This window comes from Artibeus jamaicensis, unplaced genomic scaffold (genome assembly GCF_021234435.1).
Source record: "Artibeus jamaicensis isolate MK-2021 breed Jamaican fruit bat unplaced genomic scaffold, CSHL_Jam_final contig_548, whole genome shotgun sequence".
NCBI lineage: Eukaryota > Metazoa > Chordata > Mammalia > Chiroptera > Phyllostomidae > Artibeus > Artibeus jamaicensis.
In genome coordinates, this window is record NW_026521883.1 from 9,445,030 (window position 1) to 9,457,791 (window position 12,762).

General features: G+C 38.3%; 1 protein-coding gene and 1 non-coding gene across 8 annotated transcripts in view; both read left to right on the forward strand.

Moving 5' to 3' along the window:
* The first annotated feature begins 1,644 nt into the window (after positions 1-1,644).
* Positions 1,645-12,762, forward strand: part of CSNK1G1 (casein kinase 1 gamma 1) — a 171,688-nt gene continuing 160,570 nt past the window's right edge. For 5 of the 7 annotated variants that reach the window (XM_037155589.2, XM_037155593.2, XM_053670015.1 and 2 more), the window contains exon 1: positions 1,645-1,888. The gene's annotated coding sequence lies outside the window, so the exon portion shown is untranslated. Of the gene's footprint in view, positions 1,940-12,762 lie in introns of all 7 variants that reach the window. The other 2 variants (XM_037155590.2, XM_037155591.2) reach the window with 2 other exon arrangements.
* LOC119057154 (small nucleolar RNA SNORA51) lies at positions 7,837-7,968 on the forward strand. Its single transcript, XR_005084019.1, has one exon. It is a non-coding gene; the product is annotated as a small nucleolar RNA SNORA51 (small nucleolar RNA).

Consider the following 12,762-nt stretch of genomic DNA (forward strand, 5'->3'; position numbering starts at 1 on the left):
AATTTTAACTTAACTTTTCCCAAGAAAACATTTCTTGCTTTAGAACACATGCCAAAATCATGTTTTAAAAATTTTAGAGACATTTAAGTGCACCGTAGTTTTAGATAAGTCATTGTTCGTTGGGCTCATGGTTTTATTTCTCTAACTTTTTAAATAAATCTGTTGGCAATTAAAATTCTAAGCTCTATTTTGTCATGATAATGGCTTATCACTTACTTTCTTACAGACAGGTTTTTAAAAGGACAATTAATTACTGGATGTGCTCAGATTAAATATGAATTGTGTGTGTGTGTGTGGAAGTATATGCATACATGTGGAAGTATGCATGCCCTATGAGAAGAGTTGCAATGTTTTAGACTTATAACACCCTACTACTGACATTTTAATCTGAAGTGAGTTCCTAAAGCTTTTACTGAACTGTCTAGGATAAAACAATTTAATTCTGTCCCATATGTAAGGGAACCAACATACCTGCTGTTTCTTTTAAGCTACCAAAGCTCATTTCATCAGCACCAGCTGAGGTGGACAAAGTTCATTATTGGTAACTAAGAGGTTATCATGACGATGAAGAAAATTAAAGCTGTAGTTGCCAGTACATTTACTGCCATGGAACAGAGAACAAATTCAGGGGCGACTCTTAAGCTTTACTGCTTTTAAACAGACTTATTTAAGATTGGAAAGTAAAGCCAAGATTTTTACTTGTTTTTCTCTGTATGCCCAACTACATTTCTATGAACTGCCATAGTGTTATGGATCATTTTTCTAAAGATTATTAATTATATTGCTGGTTTTTACCAGCAATAAACAACTAGTAGTTTTTCCAACTAGTAGTTCATGCTTACATCACTTTGACACAAGAATAAATGAAGTCTTGGCAACACTTTTCTTGTCCACAGTGTAGGCATGAACGTTTTTTCCTAGTGGAGGATTAAATTTCTTCCTCCTTCTGAAGCTTGATTACAGTCTTCCTTTGGCCTTTCCTCATTGCTTTTCTGTTAAGGATTAAAATCACTCTACTCAATTTACAGCGAATCTTTGTTTTACTCTTTCATTTAACTAGGTTATTTACAGATCATACACAACCATGTACTGTCCTTACAAAAGATAGGCGAAGACAGAACTTTTCTCACTGCTGTTTCATGAGCTGTCATAGGAGAACAAAGTACATGAGAAAGCTTTTACAACATTGAAGATTTTTATAACCCAATTGAAACACAACTGAAAATCCTCAAGAGGGAGATGCTTGCTAAACTACCAGAAAAGATAACTCCCACGAGGGACCATTGAGAGAGAGAGCCTTAAGAGCCAATGGGTCGGCCTGGGACTCAGCAGGAGGAAGCTTGTCTACATAGTAGACGAGAGTTGGGGGAGGGGTGGGTAGTACAACTGAAGGGAAGAGCAGGATGGGCTTTGTGACTCCGGCTGGGAAGCGTGGGCTCGGTCTAAGACCGGGAGGAGAAGGCAGAAGGGTGTTGCCAAAGAAATATATACGCTCCCAGCTACCTCCTGACAGTCCCAGAAGAAATGAGGGTGCTGTCTTTGAGGTACTTCCGCTTAGCAACCCCACGCGGTTGCTAAGGAGGGGCAGTAGAGGGGCGACCCGGAAGTGGTGGTGTTCATTTCTCGCTGCCTGCTTTAGTTTGTCCTATCCAGAGGGCTCGGGTGCTTTGCGCCAGGCCGAGGGTGGGGCCGGCGCTAGTGATTCCGGTTCGGCCCCTGGCGTCCCCTGGGCTTCTCGCTTACCCCTCCCCTCCCCTCCCACACTTCTCCACCCTCCCGTTCCTGGGAAAGAGAGAAGCCACCGCTTCTGGTGGGTAAGGGAGCGCTCCGCGCCAGTGGAAGGGGATCGCTCCCAACCCCTCTGAGCCCCAGAGCACCGCCAGACCAGGTACTCGATCCAGCTTCGACGGGATCCAGGAGGTTGGAGCCTGAGGAGGGGGTGTGTGCCTTTGGGGGCTGGTGTGGGGGCCCTCCTCCGGTTCGGGGAGGGGTACGCCGAGATCCTGGGTGGGGCGCAGGCAGGCGTGTGTGTCTGTGGAGGGTTGCGGGGGTGGAGAGAGGGATTGGTGGACATCGTGGCAGAGAGTTTCGGGTGGCTGGGTGAAGGTTGCGGAGAAGGCGCCCCCTTGGATGCAGAAGACTTCAGCCGGTGTGGACCGGGAGTTTGCCACCTGGAGGACTTGCTTTGAAAGGGAAAGCATCCTCCGGGCCGAAAGGAGAGCATGGATCTTGGCAGGGTGGTTTGGAGCAATACAAAGCTTCCGTTGCCTGCTTCCCTGCCCACCCCGCTGGGACATAGCCCGGTTTCGAGGTTTATGGGGGTTGTGAGTCGGCTGGGCACCGTGAGGAGCCGCCCTTGGCAGAGCTAGGGCAGAAGAGTGGGTAAGGAGACCTCCCTCCACCCAACTTCCGTGCGCTTCCCCCACTTCTTCCTTTACTGCCCTTGCCCCAGCGTTGTACCAGAGCGGTGTCCCCCAAGTGGGGCAGGCATCTCAGCGTAAGAGAGAAAGAGGGTGGAACTGGGTTTGTTGCCTCTAAATGATACTTCAAATGTTTGGAAAGTCAGTATAGCATGTGAAACAATGCCTCTCAGTTCTATACTAAATCGTATAAATTACCTTAGAAAAGTGCAGTTCTGAAAAGCACCAACTGTAAGCTGGTCCCGCGTAGCCTTGTTTGGTAGATTTGCGTGTTTATAAAAAATGGACTAGGACAACCATATAGATATAGAGGTTTAGGGGAGACATGTTGAGGCAAGCCTTTTCCAACCTCCTTTTTACCTGCCAGTAAGTCCGGCCTAGTTTAAGTGAAACAGAAAGATGCTCTTCATTTTCATTTCAATCAGTGATTGAATCGTAAGTACTGTGTGGTGATATTTTAGAATAGATATGTTCAGAGAGACAGGATTGTCTGCTTTTGAGCCAGTCTCTTAATCTTTTAAGGAGATAATTGTAGTCAAGTGGAAGTTTTGGCTTTGAGGTTGATAAATCTCGGATTGAACCTAGACTGACACTGGCTAGCTGTTGACCTTGGGCAAATCAGGGAACCTACCACAGATTCATTTTCTTCTTAAGTAAAATGAGTTAAAATTCTTACCAATATTGTGAGGGGGGTAATATGTTTAAATGACAGCCCACTTTAAGTGGAATCACCTTCTAATTGAAAGATTAATTATCATTAGCTTACACAGTAAAGGTAGACCGGTTTTGAAGAATGAAGTTCGGGATGAGAAGGGAATTGGGTAATAATATTCCAAAATGTATATATAGAACAGGACTTTCAGTGATTTATAGAAATTGATCATAAGTGGCATGAAATTCAGTTATCAGTAGTTTCTTAAAGCTCTTAAAAATAAAGCAGAATATGTGCATTTATTCAAAAGATCAATACTGTTTCAAAGGTGTTCTCAGATTTGTGATGTGTATAGTATGGATTGATAGGAAACCCATTTAAAAAGTAATTTATGTAAATTTTAATTAACATCCTATGTCTCTGAAGAGAATTAAAATTGGGGCATAAAATAGAAACTAATTGTAGTCTAAGATTAAAATCAACATCAGTGGCGTAACTCATCTTAATTAGATTTAAACTATTAGCAAAACTTACAGAATTTTTATATGTATAATCTGTAGAATAAATGACAATGAAATAAATTTTTGCCTTTAAAACATTGTGAGAATATAAGAAATAAATCTCAAACACGAAGTCTTTATAATTTATTTTATAGTTTAAAAAATATCCTATTATATGTCAAATTTCCAGTTTGCTTTCTGATGTAACTTGTAGCTAGTACTTTTATTTTTTTAACAAATGGCTTTTAAAAAAAAGATTTTATTTGTTTTCAGAGAGAGGGAAGGGGAGAGAGAAAGAGTGGGAAAGAAACATCTATGGGTGCCTCTTGCATGCCCCCAACCAGGGACCTGGCATGCAACCTAGGCATGTGCCCTGACCGGGAATCCAACTAGTAGCCTTTCTGTTCCCAGGCCAGCACTCAATCCACTGAGCCACACCAGGCAGGGCTAGTTTAGTTTAGTTTAGTTTAGTTTAGTTTAGTTTAGTTTAGTTTTCATCCTCATAGGAAGACATGCTGATCGATCTTAGAGAGAGGCAAAGGGAAGGAGGGAGAGAGAGAGAAACATCGATATGAGGGAGAATAAAGATGAGAGAGAGACAGAGAGGTGTATCAATCAGTTGCCTCTCCTATATGCACAATAGCAGACCAAACCCTTGTAGTAGGCATATGCCCTGACAAGGAATCAAACCCGTGACCTTTCAGTTTATGGGATGACCAACTGAGCCACACTAGACAGGGCAGTAGTAGATAGTACCATACTTCTTTAATTTTTAAATTAAGTACTCACTTTATACTCAAAGGATAAATATCAACTGACTTGCTTTAACAATAGTTTTTGTATGTGTGAAAGCATTAACAAAGTTTGTAATACAGTATCACTCTTAGAGGTTTATAGATCTTTCATAATTTAGAGGGGAAATTTCAAATGTATTTTTCTTCATGTAGCTGTCTTTTAAACAGTGTTGAATTAGAAAAAAAAATGAAACTGTAATGTCTCTAACTATATTGCATGCTCCTTGAGGTAGAAATACTATTTTAAATTTTATCCACTGCTGTAGCTATATAATAAGCAATAAATATTGGTTGATAAATAAATGGATATATTTAAAATTATTTAATAAACTATGCTTTTTTAAAGTTGAAATTATGTTTTTAGTAGTTGTAGTTTTCTGTAAGATTATTTAGCTTTCTAAATTACTTTCTTAAGAGTGTAAAGTCTTTAGTGTATCTTTAAAGCTTTTAGTTGTATTTTCCTAGATCCTTTTTTTCATCTTTTCAACTTTTATAAAGTTTTGCTTTGTTGGTAAAACTATCAGAAGCTGTTTTTTCACTGTCTTCCCATAAAACTTTAATAAACCATATAATGGTATAAGAGGATACTAGCTGTTACAGTGAAAAGATCTATTTAAATTACAGGCACCAATAGAGATTGTTAGAGATGATGCTTTTCTCAGCGACCTTTTCCACTGAAAGTATGAGGCCATTGTAAGGATCTTTGCAGTTGTCAGTTAATGGAATTTGCTTGTCAGGAAACCTAAAAATGACTAAACCTTCCTTTAATATCCATCTCTTAGATGATCTCAGAAAGTTTTAGGAAAGATTGGGAAAGTTTATATACCATGTGCTAAAATCAAGTAATAAACACAGTACAGTTAGTTTTATTGGTGTTGCCAAATCAGGAGTGAAAGTTACTATGGAAATGTTCTTATTTCTTTATATTTATTTATTTAAAACACTTTATTTATTTATGTTTAGAAGGGAAGGGAAGGAGAGAGGGAGAGAATATCAATGTATGGTTGCCTCTCATGGGTTCCCTGCTGGGAACTGGCCTGCAACCCAGGCATGTGCCCCGGCTGGGAATCGAACCGTGATACTCTGGTTCGAAGGCCCACACTCAATCCATTGAGCTATACCAGTCAGGGCCTTGGAAATGTTGTTAAAAGGCCAGACAATGCTTTACTCGAACCAAATGAGTATTCTTCCAGAACTTGTTTCTATTGTAAAGCATTTAAAAAATACAATGTGGTCTTCTGTAATAAGGATAAATAATTATTGTATCCAGAAAAAAGGCTGATATAGACAGATTTTACTGTCATCAGTGTTGAGTCCGTGCTTCTATGGCTTGAGATAAGTGAAAGTAGAGTTTCATGAAAGAACTTTAGACTTTGTGAAACAATATTTTTTAAACATTTAACTTCTCTCTACTCATTTCTGCCTAATATAAAAAACTTTGAGAAGCTATAAGGGGAAAAAGTAAATTTATTTCAGAATTATCATTGTCTTTGGGAAATAACTTATTTGAAGAGCTAGATTGGATTTTGACATTATTGAGATTGTGTTCAAGATGGACTCAGGAAAAAAATCAGATGCCATCTGTTTCAGATTCCTTATTTTCTCACCCCTTTGTGTTTTGTGGCTTTGAATTCATCAGATTATTTTTCAAAAATAAAAATCCTCAGATTTAGGTTTTATAATGTCAGCTGTTTCAGTGAACACGTAACTAATAGAATTTGCATTTTTTTGCATTTTTATGCTGAGTTACACAGAAAGATCACAGACATTTGTTAAAAGTAATTGTTTATTCAGACTACATACTCATTAGGTAGCTTCATGTATCTTTGTTGTCATTCACGGAATAAACCATTATTTTTTGTTCTTTTTTTTTTTAAGAGAAGTTTTATGATTTTATTTGAGCCGAACTAAGCACATACACCAGGGAGCAAGGTTACAAATGCTCTGAGTAGCTCAGTTTTTTAGAGTATTCTCCTAATACACCAAGGTTGCAGATTCAACCCCTTGTCAGAGCACATACAAGAACCAGCCAGTGAATGCGTAATAAGTGGATCAACAAATCGATGCTCCCCCTTTTCACTCTTCCCCTCTCTCTTCCTTTCTGTCTCTAAAGATCAAAAAAGAGATTCTTGTTAGTAGTGCTTAACCAAAGGCCACTCCTGATGGAGTTGCCAAGAAAATGGATTATGGAGGTCCCGAATAAATCTTTTTTTCTCTTTGATGTCACAACCAGAAGAGAAGCTTCTGCTGGCGATTTTTAATTTGGTGATCCACTTAAGCTTAGTCTTTTGGTAGTTAGTTTTGTTATACATTATGGCAGTTTCTATAGTTTTCATGTAAATAGTACCATACAGATCATAGGGCACATGCTTGTTACTTTTCAGTTTGGATATTAATAAATCCTGAAGTCAAGCTTTTGGGTTTACTGAGCTGGAAAAGACCATAACTTGTTCAGGTTACAGTAGTTGACATCTGATATGGACCAGAAAGACCCAGGCATCTTTGAGAAACTCTAAGTAAAACTGGTGTGGTATCCCAGAGTAGACTGAAGAGAGCCACCTGGACAGAATAGAGCCATTCTTAATGTTTTCAGCGGGAGTGTTCTGGTGATGTAGGGAGACAGATGGACTGCTCCTACACCTCTGTAGTCTGTTAGTTACCCAGAAACGCTGGGTGGGTAGTTATGTAGGGCCGGGGTGTCAGGGATGAGAATTGTTCTTCAATAATTGCTCACCCATCACAATGGAGGCATTGGCATACCAAGGTAAGAGATAATTCTCTTGGATTTGGCCTTGGCCAGAGAAGCTGAGTGAACAGGTAACCATTGCCCTTACCATCACAAAGGACTTGGTGCAACAGCTCTAAATGCTGGGTAAGCTCGTCAGAATACTGCAGTTGGTGTCTCCATCAAAATGTCACATAAATTTCTAGGGGAAAATAGCATTGGACCCACACTGATTTCTCTGGCTTATACATTCTAACTCTTTAATCTACAAAAAGGGGTTTTGAAGATTGGTGACTCTGACTGAAAGTACCATACATTTACTTCCTTCTTGGTAAATTTATAAATACACACTGAGTGGTTGGCAATAATGAATTATGTGAAAAAGTGTGTGTCTGTGTGCATGCTTGAGTGTCCATGATAGTCATCAGATCTCATTTTAGTTCTTCAGGCTCAATTGCTAACCATAACTGATCAAGCAGCTTCCTAGCTGGGTATCTTCTCCATTTCCTAGCTGTCACTCTCTGATGTAGGTGCTAGTGAGCAGGGATATGACCGATATGATTAATGCCAGGAAAAAGGCAAAGGGATTCAAGGTAAATTATTTTTTAATTTAAATTATTTAAATTAAAATTTGATTTTATTTAAAGTTAATTTTATTTTTTCACTGACTAGACTTTCTGTAAAAGTAGCAGTATTTACCTTTTGGGATTGCAGATGTCTAGTTTTTTAAAAAACTGACTTTTTGGGCCTCCCAGTGCTTACCACGGGCTGTGGTCTTACACCACCTGTACAGAAGGAGGAGGCAGAGTGAACCCACCCCATATACACGTCGGCCCAGGCCCTTTGCCTGGTCTGTGTTGTGAATGGGGGGACGTGTTGAAAAAAAACCAAACTGACTTTTTGGGGAACAGTTTTTGGTGTACAGAATAATTGAGCAGGTACAGTTCCTCTCTCTCATCCACATGTTCCTCCCCCCACTTTCCCTATTAATAACATCTTGTATCAGTGTGGCACATTAGTTACAGTTAATGAACCAATGTTGCCTATGTTGGTACATTAGTGCTCACTATAATCCATAGTTTTCATTAAGGTTCACTCTTTGCGTTATATGGTTCCATGGGTTTTAACAAATGCATAGTAACATTTTCCATCATTACAGTTTCATACAGAATAGTTTTACTACCCTCCTCTCATTCCTCCAGAATCCCTAGCAACCACTGACCTTTTTACTGTCTCTATATAGTTTTTGCCTGTTCCAAAATTTCATATAGTTGGAATCATATAGTATGTAGTATTTTTATACTTTTTTTTCACTTAGCAGTATGCATTTAACTTTCTCTGTGTCAAAGACATGAGTATCAATGAGCTTGAGGAATAATTTCCTTTTATTCCTGAATAATTTTCTATTATATTGATGTACCACAGTTGTTTATCCCTTCACTTTTTTAATCCTTACCCAAGGACATTTTTTCATTGCATTTTTAGGGAGAGAGGAAGGAAGAGAGAAACATCGATATTTGGCTGTCAGTCCGAGGGTCAACCTGCAACCTAGGTATGTGTCCTGACTGGGAATTGAACCCACAACCTTTCGATTACTGTGCTCCAACCAACTGAGCCATACCAGCCAGGGCATATCCTTTCAGTTACTGAAGGACATCTTGGCAGCTTTCTTTTTTTTTTTTTGGTGATTATGAATTCAGCTGCTATAAATATGCACGTGCAGAGTTTTCTCTAGATATATGCTTTCTTTCTTTTTTTTAAAATTAATTAATTTATTTTTAGAGAGAGGGGAAAGGAAGGAGAAAGACAGGGAGAGAAACATCAATCTGTTGCCTCTTGCACACCCCTAACTGGGGACCTAGCCTGCAGCCCAGGTGTGTGCCCTGACCCGGTTTGAACTGTGAATCGAACCAGTGACCTTTAGGTTTATGAGACAATGCTCTACCCACTGAGCCATACCAGTCAGGGCTAGACATTAACTCCTTTGGGTAAATATCTCAGGACATGATTGCAGGACCTTATAAGACTATGTGGGTTTTTTTGTTGTTTTTTTAAATTTTTTTCTTTTTTTAAAATTTATTTAATTATTTTTCAAATAAAGACTATGTTTAATTTAATTTTGTAAATTACTGCCAAATTGCTTTCCAAAGTGTTTGTACCATTTTTCATTCCCAGCAGCAATGAGCATTTCTATTCTCCACATCCTTGCCAGTATTTGGTATTATCAGTTTTTGTGCTTAAGCCATTCAAGTAGGTGTTTTAATTTATCTTACCTTTCAGTGTTAAACATCTTTTCATATACTCATTTGCCATCTGTATGTTTTCTTTGGTGACCTATTAGATCTTTTGCCCCTTATTAAGTTGTTTCTTTTCTTATTGTTGAATTTTAAATGTTTTGTATATTTTGCATATAAAAACTGTATCAGACATGTATTTAGCTAATATTTCCTTTTCATTTGTGGCTTGTGTCTTTATTCTCTTAAGTGTCTTCCATAGTATGGATGTTTTTAAGTTTAGTAAAGGTCCAACTTGCCAAGTTTTTCTTTTCTTTTTAGATTTTATTTATTTATCTTTTAGAGGGGAAGGGAAGGAGAGAAGGAGAGAAACATCAATGTGTGATTGCCTTTCGTGTGTCCCCTGTTGGGAACTGGCCTTCAGGGAACTTGCCTGCAACCCTGGCATGTGCCCTGACTGGGAATTGAACCACGATTGTCTGGTTCGCAGGCCCGTGCTCAATCCACTGAGCTACACCAGCCAGGCAAAGTTTTTCTTTTCATTGAGCACTTTTGGTGTTACATCTGAAAACTCAACACCAAACTCAGAGAGAGGGGGAGGGAGGGAGAAAGAGGGAGAGAAACATCAATGTGTGGTTGCCTCTCACTCGCTCCCTTCTGTGGACCTGGTCCACAACCCAGGCATGTGCCCTGACTGGGAATCAAAACACAATCCTTTGGTTCTCAGGCCGGTACTCAATCCACTGAGCTGCACCAGCCAGGGCTTTTTTTTAAGAGAAACTAAAATGAATAAAATAATCTGTGGGAGTAGATTTGAACGGAGATTTTCCTAACATGTTGAGATGTGATTAGAAGTATTGTTCAGAGTCTTAATTTTTTTCTTTTAAAAAGATTGATATTAGATCATTAGGAGTTAACTGACAGGTATCTAATTCTTTGAGATTAGGAAGTGTGAGCTAAAAGTACTGGCCATATGACAGTTGCAAGTGGTAAAGAAGATCTAAATTTAGAATTTTTGAACCATCACTAAAGATAAGATCCTTTGCCATTTGCATTTTACTGTTGTTCAGGGTGTCAGCTATGCAGATTTCTTGGCCAGAGCTCCATGTTTCCTGCTTCTTACACTACCAAAGACTATCCAGAAGCTTAAGCTGGCAAAGATTGAGTAGGAAGAGTACATGGGTACTACTGTAGTTGCCTGATTACTTCCAATTCTGACCCAGGGTGGGAATATCTATTATACAAGTAATAAAATGCTGTCCTGACACACTGTTTCTTACATAGCCTAATTAGTAATTGTTAGCTAGAATCCTCTTTCACTTAGCTTCATAACTGTCCTGTGCTGGACTTACAGGACACCCTTTGTTATTCTATAATATCTTAATACTGTGACATCCAAATATTCTGGTTATCTGGGATATGATATAAAAACTGTTTAGAAACTTCATGTTTAGTGGACACAGGGAACCATCTGTATGAAAGCAGTTAGGTTTTCCAGAGATCAGGTATTCAATAGGTAGGATCATTTAATCTTTAATGGGATCCCTCTGGTTAATGCTTATGTTTCTTGAGTTTCATAGGTTGTGGAATCATAAATCTAAATGAAAACATGGAAATGGTCTAGTTAGACTCTTTCTTGTTAAGCTGAGATTGCTTAAACGCTAAGTGACTGGTTCAAGATTTTATAGATAATGAGTCAGATTGGAGCCCAGGGCTCCCGAATCTTAGTCCATTCCTGTTTTTGATAGAATACACTAATTGGTTCATTTTAGTTAATGAAGAAAGTATAATTTAATTTTTCTTCAGAAATTAGGATTTTATGAGAAGTACATTTTCCAGGAAATTTAATTGGGCTATTAAACTACTACATTATTAGATTTCAAATATTTGGTTGAATTCTCTAGGTAGTTTCTAAAGTGTTGAGTGAGGTTTTTTTTTTTCCTTAAGTACCAGATGTCATTGGATCTTTAGTTAAGAGCAAATTTATTTTTCACATTCTAGATACAAATTGGCCAATTTAAAAATAATGGGGATATTATAACCTATATTTAGCAAGCACACGTTTGGCTGCATTAAAGTGCATTTTTATGTATTAAAAATTTTTAAAATTTATTTTAGAGAGATAGGAAATGAAGGGGGAAAGAGAGGGAGTGGAACATCAATGTGTGGTTGCCTCTAGCACACCCCATACCAGGGATATGGCCTGCAACCCAGGCATGTGACCTGACTGGGAGTCAAACTGGTGATGCTTTGGTTTGCAGGCCTGGACTCAATTCACTGAGCTACACCAGCCAGGGCCTTTTTTTTTGCACAGTGGAGATAATCTGTTAATATTTAATGTTGTAAAGCAACAATGGATTCTGCTCAATGTGGTGGTGTATTTATAAAACTAGAGTGGTGTGTTATGTAAAAATTAAAAGTATGGATTAATTTAATATGCATCTGGTGAATTCAGGACTTGAAAGATGCACATCTGTTGAGAAAACAAATCAGAACTATTCAGAGCTTCTGCATCTTTAAATATGTGTGCTTTCATTCTCTTTAACTGTTTTGGAACAGTCTTAATGGATTTAGAAAAGGCCATTTGCTGTAAGTAAGCAACTGTGAAGCTGTTTATGATATTAATCATTGTATTATTATTCGTGGCATTTTGATACATTAGTATATTTCTTCCCAATTTGTTTATTGGGGCAGGAACACATTAGTTAAATGACTCAACATAACAAAATTAGTTTGTTGCAAAACTTTATTTAAAAAGAGGGAGTATAGTTTCTTGAATTGGATAGATTAGAAATATTTTAAAGCTCTGAACTCTCTTTTGAATCCATAATGAATAAAATAACCACAGAGCTCCTACTATGTGTTCATCACCATACTAGTGCTATAGGAATGTAGAAATTGAAGATACAATCACAGACCAAGTTGGAGAAACAATACTTGAAAGGTACAAAGTAATATAATCTGTTATGTAATTGAGTGCTCATCAGAATCAAATGGGTGATGATCATTGGGATCAGAATCCTATGATCATTTGAATCAGAATCTGGTGGGTGATATATCCATGGTTTTAAAAGCTTTCTCAGGTGATTATAACTTACAGGCAGTGTTGAGAACCACAGCCTTAAAGAATTGTTATCATTTGGATAGGCAAGAAAATGTTTTGGGCCCTGGCTGATGTGGATTGAGTGCTGGCCTATGAACCAAAATGTCACCCGACCAGTTCCCAGTCAGGGCACATGCCTGGTCATCACAGTCCTGCTCTAGAGGCAGGGTACAATAATATGTTTTAACAAGCACTCCACATGATTCCTGTGTAACCTAAAGTTTAAGAGTAGCTCTTACTAGAGGATAATTAAAGGAAGGTAGATTTGATATTGTCATAATTAGGGATCCATGGAAGGTTTCTTTTTTTTTTCAGATTTTATTTATTTATATTT